The following is a 19,077-nucleotide window of genomic DNA, read 5'->3' on the forward strand; positions in this document are numbered from 1 at the left end:
GCTATAACCCATCGTTTTTGTCATTTCGTCATTTTTTTTAAATCCTCAAAAATGATGAGAAACGGCGCGCTATAGTATGCCGTACGATATGGGCTATAGCCCATGGTCCAATATGATGAGAAACGAGGCTAACCTTTTTTTTCAAAATTTAAAAAAACATGGGCTATAACCCATCGTTTTTGTCATTTCGTCATTTTTTTTTAATCCTCAAAAATGATGAAAAATGGCGCGCTATAGTATGCCGTACGATATGGGCTATATCCCATGGTCCAAAATGATGAGAAACGAGGCTAACTTTTTTTTTCAAAATTTCAAAAAACATGGGCTATAACCCATCGTTTTTGTCATTTTGTCATTTTTTTCAAATCCTCAAAAATGATGAAAAACGGCGCGCTATAATATGCCGTACGATATGGGCTATAGCCCATGGTCCAAAATGATGAGAAACGAGGCTAACTTTTTTTTTCAAAATTTCAAAAAACATGGGCTATAACCCATCGTTTTTGTAATTTCGTCATTTTTTTCAAATCCTCAAAAATGATGAAAAACGGCGCGCTATAGTATGCCGTACGATATGGGCTATAGCCCATGGTCCAAAATGATGAGAAACGAGGCTAACTTTTTTTTTTGAAATTTCAAAAAACATGGGCTATAACCCATCGTTTTTGTCATTTCGTCATTTTTTTCAAATCCTCAAAAATGATGAAAAACGGCGCGCTATAGTATGCCGTACGATATGGGCTATAGCCCATGGTCCAAAATGATGAGAAACGAGGCTAACTTTTTTTTTTTAAATTTCAAAAAACATGGGCTATAACCCATCGTTTTTGTCATTTCGTCATTTTTTTCAAATCCTCAAAAATGATGAAAAACGGCGCGCTATAGTATGCCGTACGATATGGGCTATAGCCCATGGTCCAAAATGATGAGAAACGAGGCTAACCTTTTTTTTCAAAATTTCAAAAAACATGGGCTATAACCCATCGTTTTTGTCATTTCGTCATTTTTTTTAAATCCTCAAAAATGATGAAAAACGGCGCGCTATAGTATGCCGTACGATATGGGCTATATCCCATGGTCCAAAATGATGAGAAACGAGGCTAACTTTTTTTTTCAAAATTTCAAAAAACATGGGCTATAACCCATCGTTTTTGTCATTTCGTCATTTTTTTTAAATCCTCAAAAATGATGAAAAACGGCGCGCTATAGTATGCCGTACGATATGGGCTATATCCCATGGTCCAAAATGATGAGAAACGAGGCTAACTTTTTTTTTCAAAATTTCAAAAAACATGGGCTATAACCCATCGTTTTTGTCATTTCGTCATTTTTTTCAAATCCTCAAAAATGATGAAAAACGGCGCGCTATAGTATGCCGTACGATATGGGCTATAGCCCATGGTCCAAAATGATGAGAAACGAGGCTAACTTTTTTTTTCAAAATTTCAAAAAACATGGGCTATAACCCATCGTTTTTGTCATTTCGTCATTTTTTTCAAATCCTCAAAAATGATGAAAAACGGCGCGCTATAGTATGCCGTACGATATGGGCTATAGCCCATGGTCCAAAATGATGAGAAACGAGGCTAACTTTTTTTTTCAAAATTTCAAAAAACATGGGCTATAACCCATCGTTTTTGTCATTTCGTCATTTTTTTATAATCCTCAAAAATGATGAAAAATGACGCGCTATAGTATGCCGTACGATATGGGCTATATCCCATGGTCCAAAATGATGAGAAACGAGGCTAACTTTTTTTTTCAAAATTTCAAAAAACATGAGCTATAACCCATCGTTTTTGTCATTTCGTCATTTTTTTTAAATCCTCAAAAATGATGAAAAACGGCGCGCTATAGTATGCCGTACGATATGGGCTATAGCCCATGGTCCAAAATGATGAGAAACGAGGCTAACTTTTTTTTTTGAAATTTCAAAAAACATGGGCTATAACCCATCGTTTTTGTTATTTCGTCATTTTTTTCAAATCCTCAAAAATGATGAAAAACGGCGCGCTATAGTATGCCGTACGATATGGGCTATAGCCCATGGTCCAAAATGATGAGAAACGAGGCTAACTTTTTTTTTTGAAATTTCAAAAAACATGGGCTATAACCCATCGTTTTTGTCATTTCGTCATTTTTTTCAAATCCTCAAAAATGATGAAAAACGGCGCGCTATAGTATGCCGTACGATATGGGCTATAGCCCATGGTCCAAAATGATGAGAAACGAGGCTAACTTTTTTTTTTGAAATTTCAAAAAACATGGGCTATAACCCATCGTTTTTGTCATTTCGTCATTTTTTTCAAATCCTCAAAAATGATGAAAAACGGCGCGCTATAGTATGCCGTACGATATGGGCTATAGCCCATGGTCCAAAATGATGAGAAACGAGGCTAACTTTTTTTTCCGAAATTTCAAAAAACATGGGCTATAACCCATCGTTTTTGTCATTTCGTCATTTTTTTCAAATCCTCAAAAATGATGAAAAACGGCGCGCTATAGTATGCCGTACGATATGGGCTATAGCCCATGGTCCAAAATGATGAGAAACGAGGCTAACTTTTTTTTTTTAAATTTCAAAAAACATGGGCTATAACCCATCGTTTTTGTCATTTCGTCATTTTTTTTAAATCCTCAAAAATGATGAAAAACGGCGCGCTATAGTATGCCGTACGATATGGGCTATATCCCATGGTCCAAAATGATGAGAAACGAGGCTAACTTTTTTTTCCAAAATTTCAAAAAACATGGGCTATAACCCATCGTTTTTGTCATTTCGTCATTTTTTTAAAATCCTCAAAAATGATGAAAAACGGCGCGCTATAGTATGCCGTACGATATGGGCTATATCCCATGGTCCAAAATGATGAGAAACGAGGCTAACTTTTTTTTTCAAAATTTCAAAAAACAAGGGCTATAACCCATCGTTTTTGTCATTTCGTCATTTTTTTAAAATCCTCAAAAATGATGAAAAACGGCGCGCTATAGTATGCCGTACGATATGGGCTATAGCCCATGGTCCAAAATGATGAGAAACGAGGCTAACTTTTTTTTTCAAAATTTCAAAAAACATGGGCTATAACCCATCGTTTTTGTCATTTCGTCATTTTTTTCAAATCCTCAAAAATGATGAAAAACGGCGCGCTATAGTATGCCGTACGATATGGGCTATAGCCCATGGTCCAAAATGATGAGAAACGAGGCTAACTTTTTTTTTCAAAATTTCAAAAAACATGGGCTATAACCCATCGTTTTTGTCATTTCGTCATTTTTTTCAAATCCTCAAAAATGATGAAAAACGGCGCGCTATAGTATGCCGTACGATATGGGCTATAGCCCATGGTCCAAAATGATGAGAAACGAGGCTAACTTTTTTTTTTGAAATTTCAAAAAACATGGGCTATAACCCATCGTTTTTGTCATTTCGTCATTTTTTTCAAATCCTCAAAAATGATGAAAAACGGCGCGCTATAGTATGCCGTACGATATGGGCTATAGCCCATGGTCCAAAATGATGAGAAACGAGGCTAACTTTTTTTTTTGAAATTTCAAAAAACATGGGCTATAACCCATCGTTTTTGTCATTTCGTCATTTTTTTCAAATCCTCAAAAATGATGAAAAACGGCGCGCTATAGTATGCCGTACGATATGGGCTATAGCCCATGGTCCAAAATGATGAGAAACGAGGCTAACTTTTTTTTTTGAAATTTCAAAAAACATGGGCTATAACCCATCGTTTTTGTCATTTCGTCATTTTTTTCAAATCCTCAAAAATGATGAAAAACGGCGCGCTATAGTATGCCGTACGATATGGGCTATAGCCCATGGTCCAAAATGATGAGAAACGAGGCTAACTTTTTTTTCCGAAATTTCAAAAAACATGGGCTATAACCCATCGTTTTTGTAATTTCGTCATTTTTTTAAAATCCTCAAAAATGATGAAAAACGGCGCGCTATAGTATGCCGTACGATATGGGCTATAGCCCATGGTCCAAAATGATGAGAAACGAGGCTAACTTTTTTTTTTTGAAATTTCAAAAAACATGGGCTATAACCCATCGTTTTTGTCATTTCGTAATTTTTTTCAAATCCTCAAAAATGATGAAAAACGGCGCGCTATAGTATGCCGTACGATATGGGCTATAGCCCATGGTCCAAAATGATGAGAAACGAGGCTAACTTTTTTTTTTGAAATTTCAAAAAACATGGGCTATAACCCATCGTTTTTGTCATTTCGTCATTTTTTTCAAATCCTCAAAAATGATGAAAAACGGCGCGCTATAGTATGCCGTACGATATGGGCTATATCCCATGGTCCAAAATGATGAGAAACGAGGCTAACTTTTTTTTTCAAAATTTCAAAAAACATGGGCTATAACCCATCGTTTTTGTCATTTCGTCATTTTTTTAAAATCCTCAAAAATGATGAAAAACGGCGCGCTATAGTATGCCGTACGATATGGGCTATATCCCATGGTCCAAAATGATGAGAAACGAGGCTAACTTTTTTTTTCAAAATTTCAAAAAACAAGGGCTATAACCCATCGTTTTTGTCATTTCGTCATTTTTTTAAAATCCTCAAAAATGATGAAAAACGGCGCGCTATAGTATGCCGTACGATATGGGCTATAGCCCATGGTCCAAAATGATGAGAAACGAGCCTAACTTTTTTTTTCAAAATTTCAAAAAACATGGGCTATAACCCATCGTTTTTGTCATTTCGTCATTTTTTTCAAATCCTCAAAAATGATGAAAAACGGCGCGCTATAGTATGCCGTACGATATGGGCTATAGCCCATGGTCCAAAATGATGAGAAACGAGGCTAACTTTTTTTTTCAAAATTTCAAAAAACATGGGCTATAACCCATCGTTTTTGTCATTTCGTCATTTTTTTCAAATCCTCAAAAATGATGAAAAACGGCGCGCTATAGTATGCCGTACGATATGGGCTATAGCCCATGGTCCAAAATGATGAGAAACGAGGCTAACTTTTTTTTTTGAAATTTCAAAAAACATGGGCTATAACCCATCGTTTTTGTCATTTCGTCATTTTTTTCAAATCCTCAAAAATGATGAAAAACGGCGCGCTATAGTATGCCGTACGATATGGGCTATAGCCCATGGTCCAAAATGATGAGAAACGAGGCTAACTTTTTTTTTTGAAATTTCAAAAAACATGGGCTAAAACCCATCGTTTTTGTCATTTCGTCATTTTTTTCAAATCCTCAAAAATGATGAAAAACGGCGCGCTATAGTATGCCGTACGATATGGGCTATAGCCCATGGTCCAAAATGATGAGAAACGAGGCTAACTTTTTTTTTTGAAATTTCAAAAAACATGGGCTATAACCCATCGTTTTTGTCATTTCGTCATTTTTTTCAAATCCTCAAAAATGTAGAAAAACGGCGCGCTATAGTATGCCGTACGATATGGGCTATAGCCCATGGTCCAAAATGATGAGAAACGAGGCTAACTTTTTTTTCCGAAATTTCAAAAAACATGGGCTATAACCCATCGTTTTTGTCATTTCGTCATTTTTTTAAAATCCTCAAAAATGATGAAAAACGGCGCGCTATAGTATGCCGTACGATATGGGCTATAGCCCATGGTCCAAAATGATGAGAAACGAGGCTAACTTTTTTTTTTGAAATTTCAAAAAACATGGGCTATAACCCATCGTTTTTGTCATTTCGTCATTTTTTTCAAATCCTCAAAAATGATGAAAAACGGCGCGCTATAGTATGCCGTACGATATGGGCTATAGCCCATGGTCCAAAATGATGAGAAACGAGGCTAACTTTTTTTTTTGAAATTTCAAAAAACATGGGCTATAACCCATCGTTTTTGTCATTTCGTCATTTTTTTCAAATCCTCAAAAATGATGAAAAACGGCGCGCTATAGTATGCCGTACGATATGGGCTATAGCCCATGGTCCAAAATGATGAGAAACGAGGCTAACTTTTTTTTTCAAAATTTCAAAAAACATGGGCTATAACCCATCGTTTTTGTCATTTCGTCATTTTTTTAAAATCCTCAAAAATGATGAGAAACGGCGCGCTATAGTATGCCGTACGATATGGGCTATAGCCCATGGTCCAAAATGATGAGAAACGAGGCTAACCTTTTTTTTCAAAATTTCAAAAAACATGGGCTATAACCCATCGTTTTTGTCATTTCGTCATTTTTTTTAAATCCTCAAAAATGATGAAAAACGGCGCGCTATAGTATGCCGTACGATATGGGCTATAGCCCATGGTCCAAAATGATGAGAAACGAGGCTAACTTTTTTTTCAAAATTTAGAAAAACATGGGCTATAACCCATCGTTTTTGTCATTTCGTCATTTTTTTCAAATCCTCAAAAATGATGAAAAACGGCGCGCTATAATATGCCGTACGATATGGGCTATAGCCCATGGTCCAAAATGATGAGAAACGAGGCTAACTTTTTTTTTCAAAATTTCAAAAAACATGGGCTATAACCCATCGTTTTTGTAATTTCGTCATTTTTTTCAAATCCTCAAAAATGATGAAAAACGGCGCGCTATAGTATGCCGTACGATATGGGCTATAGCCCATGGTCCAAAATGATGAGAAACGAGGCTAACTTTTTTTTTCAAAATTTCAAAAAACATGGGCTATAACCCATCGTTTTTGTCATTTCGTCATTTTTTTCAAATCCTCAAAAATGATGAAAAACGGCGCGCTATAGTATGCCGTACGATATGGGCTATAGCCCATGGTCCAAAATGATGAGAAACGAGGCTAACTTTTTTTTTCAAAATTTCAAAAAACATGGGCTATAACCCATCGTTTTTGTCATTTCGTCATTTTTTTTAAATCCTCAAAAATGATGAAAAACGGCGCGCTATAGTATGCCGTACGATATGGGCTTTAGCCCATGGTCCAAAATGATGAGAAACGAGGCTAACTTTTTTTTTTGAAATTTCAAAAAACATGGGCTATAACCCATCGTTTTTGTCATTTCGTCATTTTTTTCAAATCCTCAAAAATGATGAAAAACGGCGCGCTATAGTATGCCGTACGATATGGGCTATAGCCCATGGTCCAAAATGATGAGAAACGAGGCTAACTTTTTTTTTTGAAATTTCAAAAAACATGGGCTATAACCCATCGTTTTTGTCATTTCGTCATTTTTTTCAAATCCTCAAAAATGATGAAAAACGGCGCGCTATAGTATGCCGTACGATATGGGCTATAGCCCATGGTCCAAAATGATGAGAAACGAGGCTAACTTTTTTTTTCAAAATTTCAAAAAACATGGGCTATAACCCATCGTTTTTGTCATTTCGTCATTTTTTTTAAATCCTCAAAAATGATGAAAAACGGCGCGCTATAGTATGCCGTACGATATGGGCTATAGCCCATGGTCCAAAATGATGAGAAACGAGGCTAACCTTTTTTTTCAAAATTTAAAAAAACATGGGCTATAACCCATCGTTTTTGTCATTTCGTCATTTTTTTTTAATCCTCAAAAATGATGAAAAACGGCGCGCTATAGTATGCCGTACGATATGGGCTATAGCCCATGGTCCAAAATGATGAGAAACGAGGCTAACTTTTTTTTTTGAAATTTCAAAAAACATGGGCTATAACCCATCGTTTTTGTCATTTCGTCATTTTTTTCAAATCCTCAAAAATGATGAAAAACGGCGCGCTATAGTATGCCGTACGATATGGGCTATAGCCCATGGTCCAAAATGATGAGAAACGAGGCTAACTTTTTTTTTCAAAATTTCAAAAAACATGGGCTATAACCCATCGTTTTTGTCATTTCGTCATTTTTTTTAAATCCTCAAAAATGATGAGAAACGGCGCGCTATAGTATGCCGTACGATATGGGCTATAGCCCATGGTCCAAAATGATGAGAAACGAGGCTAACCTTTTTTTTCAAAATTTCAAAAAACATGGGCTATAACCCATCGTTTTTGTCATTTCGTCATTTTTTTTAAATCCTCAAAAATGATGAAAAACGGCGCGCTATAGTATGCCGTACGATATGGGCTATAGCCCATGGTCCAAAATGATGAGAAACGAGGCTAACTTTTTTTTCAAAATTTAGAAAAACATGGGCTATAACCCATCGTTTTTGTCATTTCGTCATTTTTTTCAAATCCTCAAAAATGATGAAAAACGGCGCGCTATAATATGCCGTACGATATGGGCTATAGCCCATGGTCCAAAATGATGAGAAACGAGGCTAACTTTTTTTTTCAAAATTTCAAAAAACATGGGCTATAACCCATCGTTTTTGTAATTTCGTCATTTTTTTCAAATCCTCAAAAATGATGAAAAACGGCGCGCTATAGTATGCCGTACGATATGGGCTATAGCCCATGGTCCAAAATGATGAGAAACGAGGCTAACTTTTTTTTTCAAAATTTCAAAAAACATGGGCTATAACCCATCGTTTTTGTCATTTCGTCATTTTTTTCAAATCCTCAAAAATGATGAAAAACGGCGCGCTATAGTATGCCGTACGATATGGGCTATAGCCCATGGTCCAAAATGATGAGAAACGAGGCTAACTTTTTTTTTCAAAATTTCAAAAAACATGGGCTATAACCCATCGTTTTTGTCATTTCGTCATTTTTTTTAAATCCTCAAAAATGATGAAAAACGGCGCGCTATAGTATGCCGTACGATATGGGCTTTAGCCCATGGTCCAAAATGATGAGAAACGAGGCTAACTTTTTTTTTTGAAATTTCAAAAAACATGGGCTATAACCCATCGTTTTTGTCATTTCGTCATTTTTTTCAAATCCTCAAAAATGATGAAAAACGGCGCGCTATAGTATGCCGTACGATATGGGCTATAGCCCATGGTCCAAAATGATGAGAAACGAGGCTAACTTTTTTTTTTGAAATTTCAAAAAACATGGGCTATAACCCATCGTTTTTGTCATTTCGTCATTTTTTTCAAATCCTCAAAAATGATGAAAAACGGCGCGCTATAGTATGCCGTACGATATGGGCTATAGCCCATGGTCCAAAATGATGAGAAACGAGGCTAACTTTTTTTTTCAAAATTTCAAAAAACATGGGCTATAACCCATCGTTTTTGTCATTTCGTCATTTTTTTTAAATCCTCAAAAATGATGAAAAACGGCGCGCTATAGTATGCCGTACGATATGGGCTATAGCCCATGGTCCAAAATGATGAGAAACGAGGCTAACCTTTTTTTTCAAAATTTAAAAAAACATGGGCTATAACCCATCGTTTTTGTCATTTCGTCATTTTTTTTTAATCCTCAAAAATGATGAAAAACGGCGCGCTATAGTATGCCGTACGATATGGGCTTTAGCCCATGGTCCAAAATGATGAGAAATAGGCTAACTTTTTTTTTTGAAATTTCAAAAAACATGGGCTATAACCCATCGTTTTTGTCATTTCGTCATTTTTTTCAAATCCTCAAAAATGATGAAAAACGGCGCGCTATAGTATGCCGTACGATATGGGCTATAGCCCATGGTCCAAAATGATGAGAAACGAGGCTAACTTTTTTTTTTGAAATTTCAAAAAACATGGGCTATAACCCATCGTTTTTGTCATTTCGTCATTTTTTTCAAATCCTCAAAAATGATGAAAAACGGCGCGCTATAGTATGCCGTACGATATGGGCTATAGCCCATGGTCCAAAATGATGAGAAACGAGGCTAACTTTTTTTTCCAAAATTTCAAAAAACATGGGCTATAACCCATCGTTTTTGTCATTTCGTCATTTTTTTTAAATCCTCAAAAATGATGAGAAACGGCGCGCTATAGTATGCCGTACGATATGGGCTATAGCCCATGGTCCAATATGATGAGAAACGAGGCTAACCTTTTTTTTCAAAATTTAAAAAAACATGGGCTATAACCCATCGTTTTTGTCATTTCGTCATTTTTTTTTAATCCTCAAAAATGATGAAAAATGGCGCGCTATAGTATGCCGTACGATATGGGCTATATCCCATGGTCCAAAATGATGAGAAACGAGGCTAACCTTTTTTTTCAAAATTTCAAAAAACATGGGCTATAACCCATCGTTTTTGTCATTTTGTCATTTTTTTCAAATCCTCAAAAATGATGAAAAACGGCGCGCTATAATATGCCGTACGATATGGGCTATAGCCCATGGTCCAAAATGATGAGAAACGAGGCTAACTTTTTTTTTCAAAATTTCAAAAAACATGGGCTATAACCCATCGTTTTTGTAATTTCGTCATTTTTTTCAAATCCTCAAAAATGATGAAAAACGGCGCGCTATAGTATGCCGTACGATATGGGCTATAGCCCATGGTCCAAAATGATGAGAAACGAGGCTAACTTTTTTTTTTGAAATTTCAAAAAACATGGGCTATAACCCATCGTTTTTGTCATTTCGTCATTTTTTTCAAATCCTCAAAAATGATGAAAAACGGCGCGCTATAGTATGCCGTACGATATGGGCTATAGCCCATGGTCCAAAATGATGAGAAACGAGGCTAACTTTTTTTTTTTAAATTTCAAAAAACATGGGCTATAACCCATCGTTTTTGTCATTTCGTCATTTTTTTCAAATCCTCAAAAATGATGAAAAACGGCGCGCTATAGTATGCCGTACGATATGGGCTATAGCCCATGGTCCAAAATGATGAGAAACGAGGCTAACCTTTTTTTTCAAAATTTCAAAAAACATGGGCTATAACCCATCGTTTTTGTCATTTCGTCATTTTTTTTAAATCCTCAAAAATGATGAAAAACGGCGCGCTATAGTATGCCGTACGATATGGGCTATATCCCATGGTCCAAAATGATGAGAAACGAGGCTAACTTTTTTTTTCAAAATTTCAAAAAACATGGGCTATAACCCATCGTTTTTGTCATTTCGTCATTTTTTTTAAATCCTCAAAAATGATGAAAAACGGCGCGCTATATAGTATGCCGTACGATATGGGCTATATCCCATGGTCCAAAATGATGAGAAACGAGGCTAACTTTTTTTTTCAAAATTTCAAAAAACATGGGCTATAACCCATCGTTTTTGTCATTTCGTCATTTTTTTCAAATCCTCAAAAATGATGAAAAACGGCGCGCTATAGTATGCCGTACGATATGGGCTATAGCCCATGGTCCAAAATGATGAGAAACGAGGCTAACTTTTTTTTTCAAAATTTCAAAAAACATGGGCTATAACCCATCGTTTTTGTCATTTCGTCATTTTTTTCAAATCCTCAAAAATGATGAAAAACGGCGCGCTATAGTATGCCGTACGATATGGGCTATAGCCCATGGTCCAAAATGATGAGAAACGAGGCTAACTTTTTTTTTCAAAATTTCAAAAAACATGGGCTATAACCCATCGTTTTTGTCATTTCGTCATTTTTTTATAATCCTCAAAAATGATGAAAAATGACGCGCTATAGTATGCCGTACGATATGGGCTATATCCCATGGTCCAAAATGATGAGAAACGAGGCTAACTTTTTTTTTCAAAATTTCAAAAAACATGAGCTATAACCCATCGTTTTTGTCATTTCGTCATTTTTTTTAAATCCTCAAAAATGATGAAAAACGGCGCGCTATAGTATGCCGTACGATATGGGCTATAGCCCATGGTCCAAAATGATGAGAAACGAGGCTAACTTTTTTTTTTGAAATTTCAAAAAACATGGGCTATAACCCATCGTTTTTGTTATTTCGTCATTTTTTTCAAATCCTCAAAAATGATGAAAAACGGCGCGCTATAGTATGCCGTACGATATGGGCTATAGCCCATGGTCCAAAATGATGAGAAACGAGGCTAACTTTTTTTTTTGAAATTTCAAAAAACATGGGCTATAACCCATCGTTTTTGTCATTTCGTCATTTTTTTCAAATCCTCAAAAATGATGAAAAACGGCGCGCTATAGTATGCCGTACGATATGGGCTATAGCCCATGGTCCAAAATGATGAGAAACGAGGCTAACTTTTTTTTTTGAAATTTCAAAAAACATGGGCTATAACCCATCGTTTTTGTCATTTCGTCATTTTTTTCAAATCCTCAAAAATGATGAAAAACGGCGCGCTATAGTATGCCGTACGATATGGGCTATAGCCCATGGTCCAAAATGATGAGAAACGAGGCTAACTTTTTTTTCCGAAATTTCAAAAAACATGGGCTATAACCCATCGTTTTTGTCATTTCGTCATTTTTTTAAAATCCTCAAAAATGATGAAAAACGGCGCGCTATAGTATGCCGTACGATATGGGCTATAGCCCATGGTCCAAAATGATGAGAAACGAGGCTAACTTTTTTTTTTTAAATTTCAAAAAACATGGGCTATAACCCATCGTTTTTGTCATTTCGTCATTTTTTTTAAATCCTCAAAAATGATGAAAAACGGCGCGCTATAGTATGCCGTACGATATGGGCTATATCCCATGGTCCAAAATGATGAGAAACGAGGCTAACTTTTTTTTTCAAAATTTCAAAAAACATGGGCTATAACCCATCGTTTTTGTCATTTCGTCATTTTTTTAAAATCCTCAAAAATGATGAAAAACGGCGCGCTATAGTATGCCGTACGATATGGGCTATATCCCATGGTCCAAAATGATGAGAAACGAGGCTAACTTTTTTTTTCAAAATTTCAAAAAACAAGGGCTATAACCCATCGTTTTTGTCATTTCGTCATTTTTTTAAAATCCTCAAAAATGATGAAAAACGGCGCGCTATAGTATGCCGTACGATATGGGCTATAGCCCATGGTCCAAAATGATGAGAAACGAGGCTAACTTTTTTTTTCAAAATTTCAAAAAACATGGGCTATAACCCATCGTTTTTGTCATTTCGTCATTTTTTTCAAATCCTCAAAAATGATGAAAAACGGCGCGCTATAGTATGCCGTACGATATGGGCTATAGCCCATGGTCCAAAATGATGAGAAACGAGGCTAACTTTTTTTTTCAAAATTTCAAAAAACATGGGCTATAACCCATCGTTTTTGTCATTTCGTCATTTTTTTCAAATCCTCAAAAATGATGAAAAACGGCGCGCTATAGTATGCCGTACGATATGGGCTATAGCCCATGGTCCAAAATGATGAGAAACGAGGCTAACTTTTTTTTTTGAAATTTCAAAAAACATGGGCTATAACCCATCGTTTTTGTCATTTCGTCATTTTTTTCAAATCCTCAAAAATGATGAAAAACGGCGCGCTATAGTATGCCGTACGATATGGGCTATAGCCCATGGTCCAAAATGATGAGAAACGAGGCTAACTTTTTTTTTTGAAATTTCAAAAAACATGGGCTATAACCCATCGTTTTTGTCATTTCGTCATTTTTTTCAAATCCTCAAAAATGATGAAAAACGGCGCGCTATAGTATGCCGTACGATATGGGCTATAGCCCATGGTCCAAAATGATGAGAAACGAGGCTAACTTTTTTTTTTGAAATTTCAAAAAACATGGGCTATAACCCATCGTTTTTGTCATTTCGTCATTTTTTTCAAATCCTCAAAAATGATGAAAAACGGCGCGCTATAGTATGCCGTACGATATGGGCTATAGCCCATGGTCCAAAATGATGAGAAACGAGGCTAACTTTTTTTTCCGAAATTTCAAAAAACATGGGCTATAACCCATCGTTTTTGTCATTTCGTCATTTTTTTAAAATCCTCAAAAATGATGAAAAACGGCGCGCTATAGTATGCCGTACGATATGGGCTATAGCCCATGGTCCAAAATGATGAGAAACGAGGCTAACTTTTTTTTTTGAAATTTCAAAAAACATGGGCTATAACCCATCGTTTTTGTCATTTCGTAATTTTTTTCAAATCCTCAAAAATGATGAAAAACGGCGCGCTATAGTATGCCGTACGATATGGGCTATAGCCCATGGTCCAAAATGATGAGAAACGAGGCTAACTTTTTTTTTTGAAATTTCAAAAAACATGGGCTATAACCCATCGTTTTTGTCATTTCGTCATTTTTTTCAAATCCTCAAAAATGATGAAAAACGGCGCGCTATAGTATGCCGTACGATATGGGCTATAGCCCATGGTCCAAAATGATGAGAAACGAGGCTAACTTTTTTTTTCAAAATTTCAAAAAACATGGGCTATAACCCATCGTTTTTGTCATTTCGTCATTTTTTTAAAATCCTCAAAAATGATGAGAAACGGCGCGCTATAGTATGCCGTACGATATGGGCTATAGCCCATGGTCCAAAATGATGAGAAACGAGGCTAACCTTTTTTTTCAAAATTTCAAAAAACATGGGCTATAACCCATCGTTTTTGTAATTTCGTCATTTTTTTTAAATCCTCAAAAATGATGAAAAACGGCGCGCTATAGTATGCCGTACGATATGGGCTATAGCCCATGGTCCAAAATGATGAGAAACGAGGCTAACTTTTTTTTCAAAATTTAGAAAAACATGGGCTATAACCCATCGTTTTTGTCATTTCGTCATTTTTTTCAAATCCTCAAAAATGATGAAAAACGGCGCGCTATAGTATGCCGTACGATATGGGCTATAGCCCATGGTCCAAAATGATGAGAAACGAGGCTAACCTTTTTTTTCAAAATTTCAAAAAACATGGGCTATAACCCATCGTTTTTGTCATTTCGTCATTTTTTTTAAATCCTCAAAAATGATGAAAAACGGCGCGCTATAGTATGCCGTACGATATGGGCTATAGCCCATGGTCCAAAATGATGAGAAACGAGGCTAACTTTTTTTTCAAAATTTAGAAAAACATGGGCTATAACCCATCGTTTTTGTCATTTCGTCATTTTTTTCAAATCCTCAAAAATGATGAAAAACGGCGCGCTATAGTATGCCGTACGATATGGGCTATAGCCCATGGTCCAAAATGATGAGAAACGAGGCTAACCTTTTTTTTCAAAATTTCAAAAAACATGGGCTATAACCCATCGTTTTTGTCATTTCGTCATTTTTTTTAAATCCTCAAAAATGATGAAAAACGGCGCGCTATAGTATGCCGTACGATATGGGCTATATCCCATGGTCCAAAATGATGAGAAACGAGGCTAACTTTTTTTTTCAAAATTTCAAAAAACATGGGCTATAACCCATCGTTTTTGTCATTTCGTCATTTTTTTAAAATCCTCAAAAATGATGAAAAACGGCGCGCTATAGTATGCCGTACGATATGGGCTATAGCCCATGGTCCAAAATGATGAGAAACGAGGCTAACTTTTTTTTTCAAAATTTCAAAAAACATGGGCTATAACCCATCGTTTTTGTCATTTCGTCATTTTTTTAAAATCCTCAAAAATGATGAAAAACGGCGCGCTATAGTATGCCGTACGATATGGGCTATAGCCCATGGTCCAAAATGATGAGAAACGAGGCTAACTTTTTTTTTCAAATTTTCAAAAAACATGGGCTATAACCCATCGTTTTTGTCATTTCGTCATTTTTTTCAAATCCTCAAAAATGATGAAAAACGGCGCGCTATAGTATGCCGTACGATATGGGCTATAGCCCATGGTCCAAAATGATGAGAAACGAGGCTAACTTTTTTTTTCAAAATTTCAAAAAACATGGGCTATAACCCATCGTTTTTGTCATTTCGTAATCTTTTTTCAAATCCTCAAAAATTATGAAAAACGGCGCGCTATAGTATGCCGTACGATATGGGCTATAGCCCATGGTCCAAAATGATGAGAAACGAGGCTAACTTTTTTTTTTGAAATTTCAAAAAACATGGGCTATAACCCATCGTTTTTGTCATTTCGTCATTTTTTTTAAATCCTCAAAAATGATGAAAAACGGCGCGCTATAGTATGCCGTACGATATGGGCTATAGCCCATGGTCCAAAATGATGAGAAACGAGGCTAACCTTTTTTTTCAAAATTTCAAAAAACATGGGCTATAACCCATCGTTTTTGTCATTTCGTCATTTTTTTTAAATCCTCAAAAATGATGAAAAACGGCGCGCTATAGTATGCCGTACGATATGGGCTATATCCCATGGTCCAAAATGATGAGAAACGAAGCTAACTTTTTTTTTCAAAATTTCAAAAAACATGGGCTATAACCCATCGTTTTTGTCATTTCGTCATTTTTTTTAAATCCTCAAAAATGATGAAAAACGGCGCGCTATAGTATGCCGTACGATATGGGCTATAGCCCATGGTCCAAAATGATGAGAAACGAGGCTAACTTTTTTTTTTGAAATTTCAAAAAACATGGGCTATAACCCATCGTTTTTGTCATTTCGTCATTTTTTTTAAATCCTCAAAAATGATGAAAAACGGCGCGCTATAGTATGCCGTACGATATGGGCTATAGCCCATGGTCCAAAATGATGAGAAACGAGGCTAACCTTTTTTTTCAAAATTTCAAAAAACATGGGCTATAACCCATCGTTTTTGTCATTTCGTCATTTTTTTTAAATCCTCAAAAATGATGAAAAACGGCGCGCTATAGTATGCCGTACGATATGGGCTATATCCCATGGTCCAAAATGATGAGAAACGAAGCTAACTTTTTTTTTTCAAAATTTCAAAAAACATGGGCTATAACCCATCGTTTTTGTCATTTCGTCATTTTTTTTAAATCCTCAAAAATGATGAAAAACGGCGCGCTATAGTATGCCGTACGATATGGGCTATAGCCCATGGTCCAAAATGATGAGAAACGAGGCTAACTTTTTTTTTCAAAATTTCAAAAAACATGGGCTATAACCCATCGTTTTTGTCATTTCGTCATTTTTTTCAAATCCTCAAAAATGATGAAAAACGGCGCGCTATAGTATGCCGTACGATATGGGCTATAGCCCATGGTCCAAAATGATGAGAAACGAGGCTAACTTTTTTTTTCAAAATTTCAAAAAACATGGGCTATAACCCATCGTTTTTGTCATTTCGTCATTTTTTTCAAATCCTCAAAAATGATGAAAAACGGCGCGCTATAGTATGCCGTACGATATGGGCTATAGCCCATGGTCCAAAATGATGAGAAACGAGGCTAACTTTTTTTTTCAAAATTTCAAAAAACATGGGCTATAACCCATCGTTTTTGTCATTTTGTCATTTTTTTCAAATCCTCAAAAATGATGAAAAACGGTGCGCTATAGTATGCCGTACGATATGGGCTATAGCCCATGGTCCAAAATGATGAGAAACGAGGCTAACTTTTTTTTTTGAAATTTCAAAAAACATGGGCTATAACCCATCGTTTTTGTCATTTCGTCATTTTTTTAAAATCCTCAAAAATGATGAAAAACGGCGCGCTATAGTATGCCGTACGATATGGGCTATAGCCCATGGTCCAAAATGATGAGAAACGAGGCTAACTTTTTTTTCAAAATTTAGAAAAACATGGGCTATAAGCCATCGTTTTTGTCATTTCGTCATTTTTTTCAAATCCTCAAAAATGATGAAAAACGGCGCGCTATAGTATGCCGTACGATATGGGCTATAGCCCATGGTCCAAAATGATGAGAAACGAGGCTAACCTTTTTTTTCAAAATTTCAAAAAACATGGGCTATAACCCATCGTTTTTGTCATTTCGTCATTTTTTTTAAATCCTCAAAAATGATGAAAAACGGCGCGCTATAGTATGCCGTACGATATGGGCTATAGCCCATGGTCCAAAATGATGAGAAACGAGGCTAACTTTTTTTTCAAAATTTAGAAAAACATGGGCTATAACCCATCGTTTTTGTCATTTCGTCATTTTTTTCAAATCCTCAAAAATGATGAAAAACGGCGCGCTATAGTATGCCGTACGATATGGGCTATAGCCCATGGTCCAAAATGATGAGAAACGAGGCTAACCTTTTTTTTCAAAATTTCAAAAAACATGGGCTATAACCCATCGTTTTTGTCATTTCGTCATTTTTTTTAAATCCTCAAAAATGATGAAAAACGGCACGCTATAGTATGCCGTACGATATGGGCTATATCCCATGGTCCAAAATGATGAGAAACGAGGCTAACTTTTTTTTTCAAAATTTCAAAAAACATGGGCTATAACCCATCGTTTTTGTCATTTCGTCATTTTTTTAAAATCCTCAAAAATGATGAAAAACGGCGCGCTATAGTATGCCGTACGATATGGGCGATAGCCCATGGTCCAAAATGATGAGAAACGAGGCTAACTTTTTTTTTCAAATTTTCAAAAAACATGGGCTATAACCCATCGTTTTTGTCATTTCGTCATTTTTTTCAAATCCTCAAAAATGATGAAAAACGGCGCGCTATAGTATGCCGTACGATATGGGCTATAGCCCATGGTCCAAAATGATGAGAAACGAGGCTAACTTTTTTTTTCAAAATTTCAAAAAACATGGGCTATAACCCATCGTTTTTGTCATTTCGTCATTTTTTTAAAATCCTCAAAAATGATGAAAAACGGCGCGCTATAGAATGCCGTACGATATGGGCTAAAACCCATGGTCCAAAATGATGAGAAACGAGGCTAACTTTTTTTTTCAAAATTTCAAAAAACATGGGCTATAACCCATCGTTTTTGTCATTTCGTCATTTTTTTCAAATCCTCAAAAATGATGAAAAACGGCGCGCTATAGTATGCCGTACGATATGGGCTATAGCCCATGGTCCAAAATGATGAGAAACGAGGCTAACTTTTTTTTCAAAATTTAGAAAAACATGGGCTATAACCCATCGTTTTTGTCATTTCGTCATTTTTTTCAAATCCTCAAAAATGATGAAAAACGGCGCGCTATAGTATGCCGTACGATATGGGCTATAGCCCATGGTCCAAAATGATGAGAAACGAGGCTAACCTTTTTTTTCAAAATTTCAAAAAACATGGGCTATAACCCATCGTTTTTGTCATTTCGTCATTTTTTTTAAATCCTCAAAAATGATGAAAAACGGCGCGCTATAGTATGCCGTACGATATGGGCTATATCCCATGGTCCAAAATGATGAGAAACGAGGCTAACTTTTTTTTTCAAAATTTCAAAAAACATGGGCTATAACCCATCGTTTTTGTCATTTCGTCATTTTTTTAAAATCCTCAAAAATGATGAAAAACGGCGCGCTATAGTATGCCGTACGATATGGGCTATAGCCCATGGTCCAAAATGATGAGAAACGA

Source organism: Protomyctophum bolini (genome assembly GCF_963924005.1).
Source record: "Protomyctophum bolini genome assembly, chromosome: 6".
NCBI classification, from domain to species: domain Eukaryota; kingdom Metazoa; phylum Chordata; class Actinopteri; order Myctophiformes; family Myctophidae; genus Protomyctophum; species Protomyctophum bolini.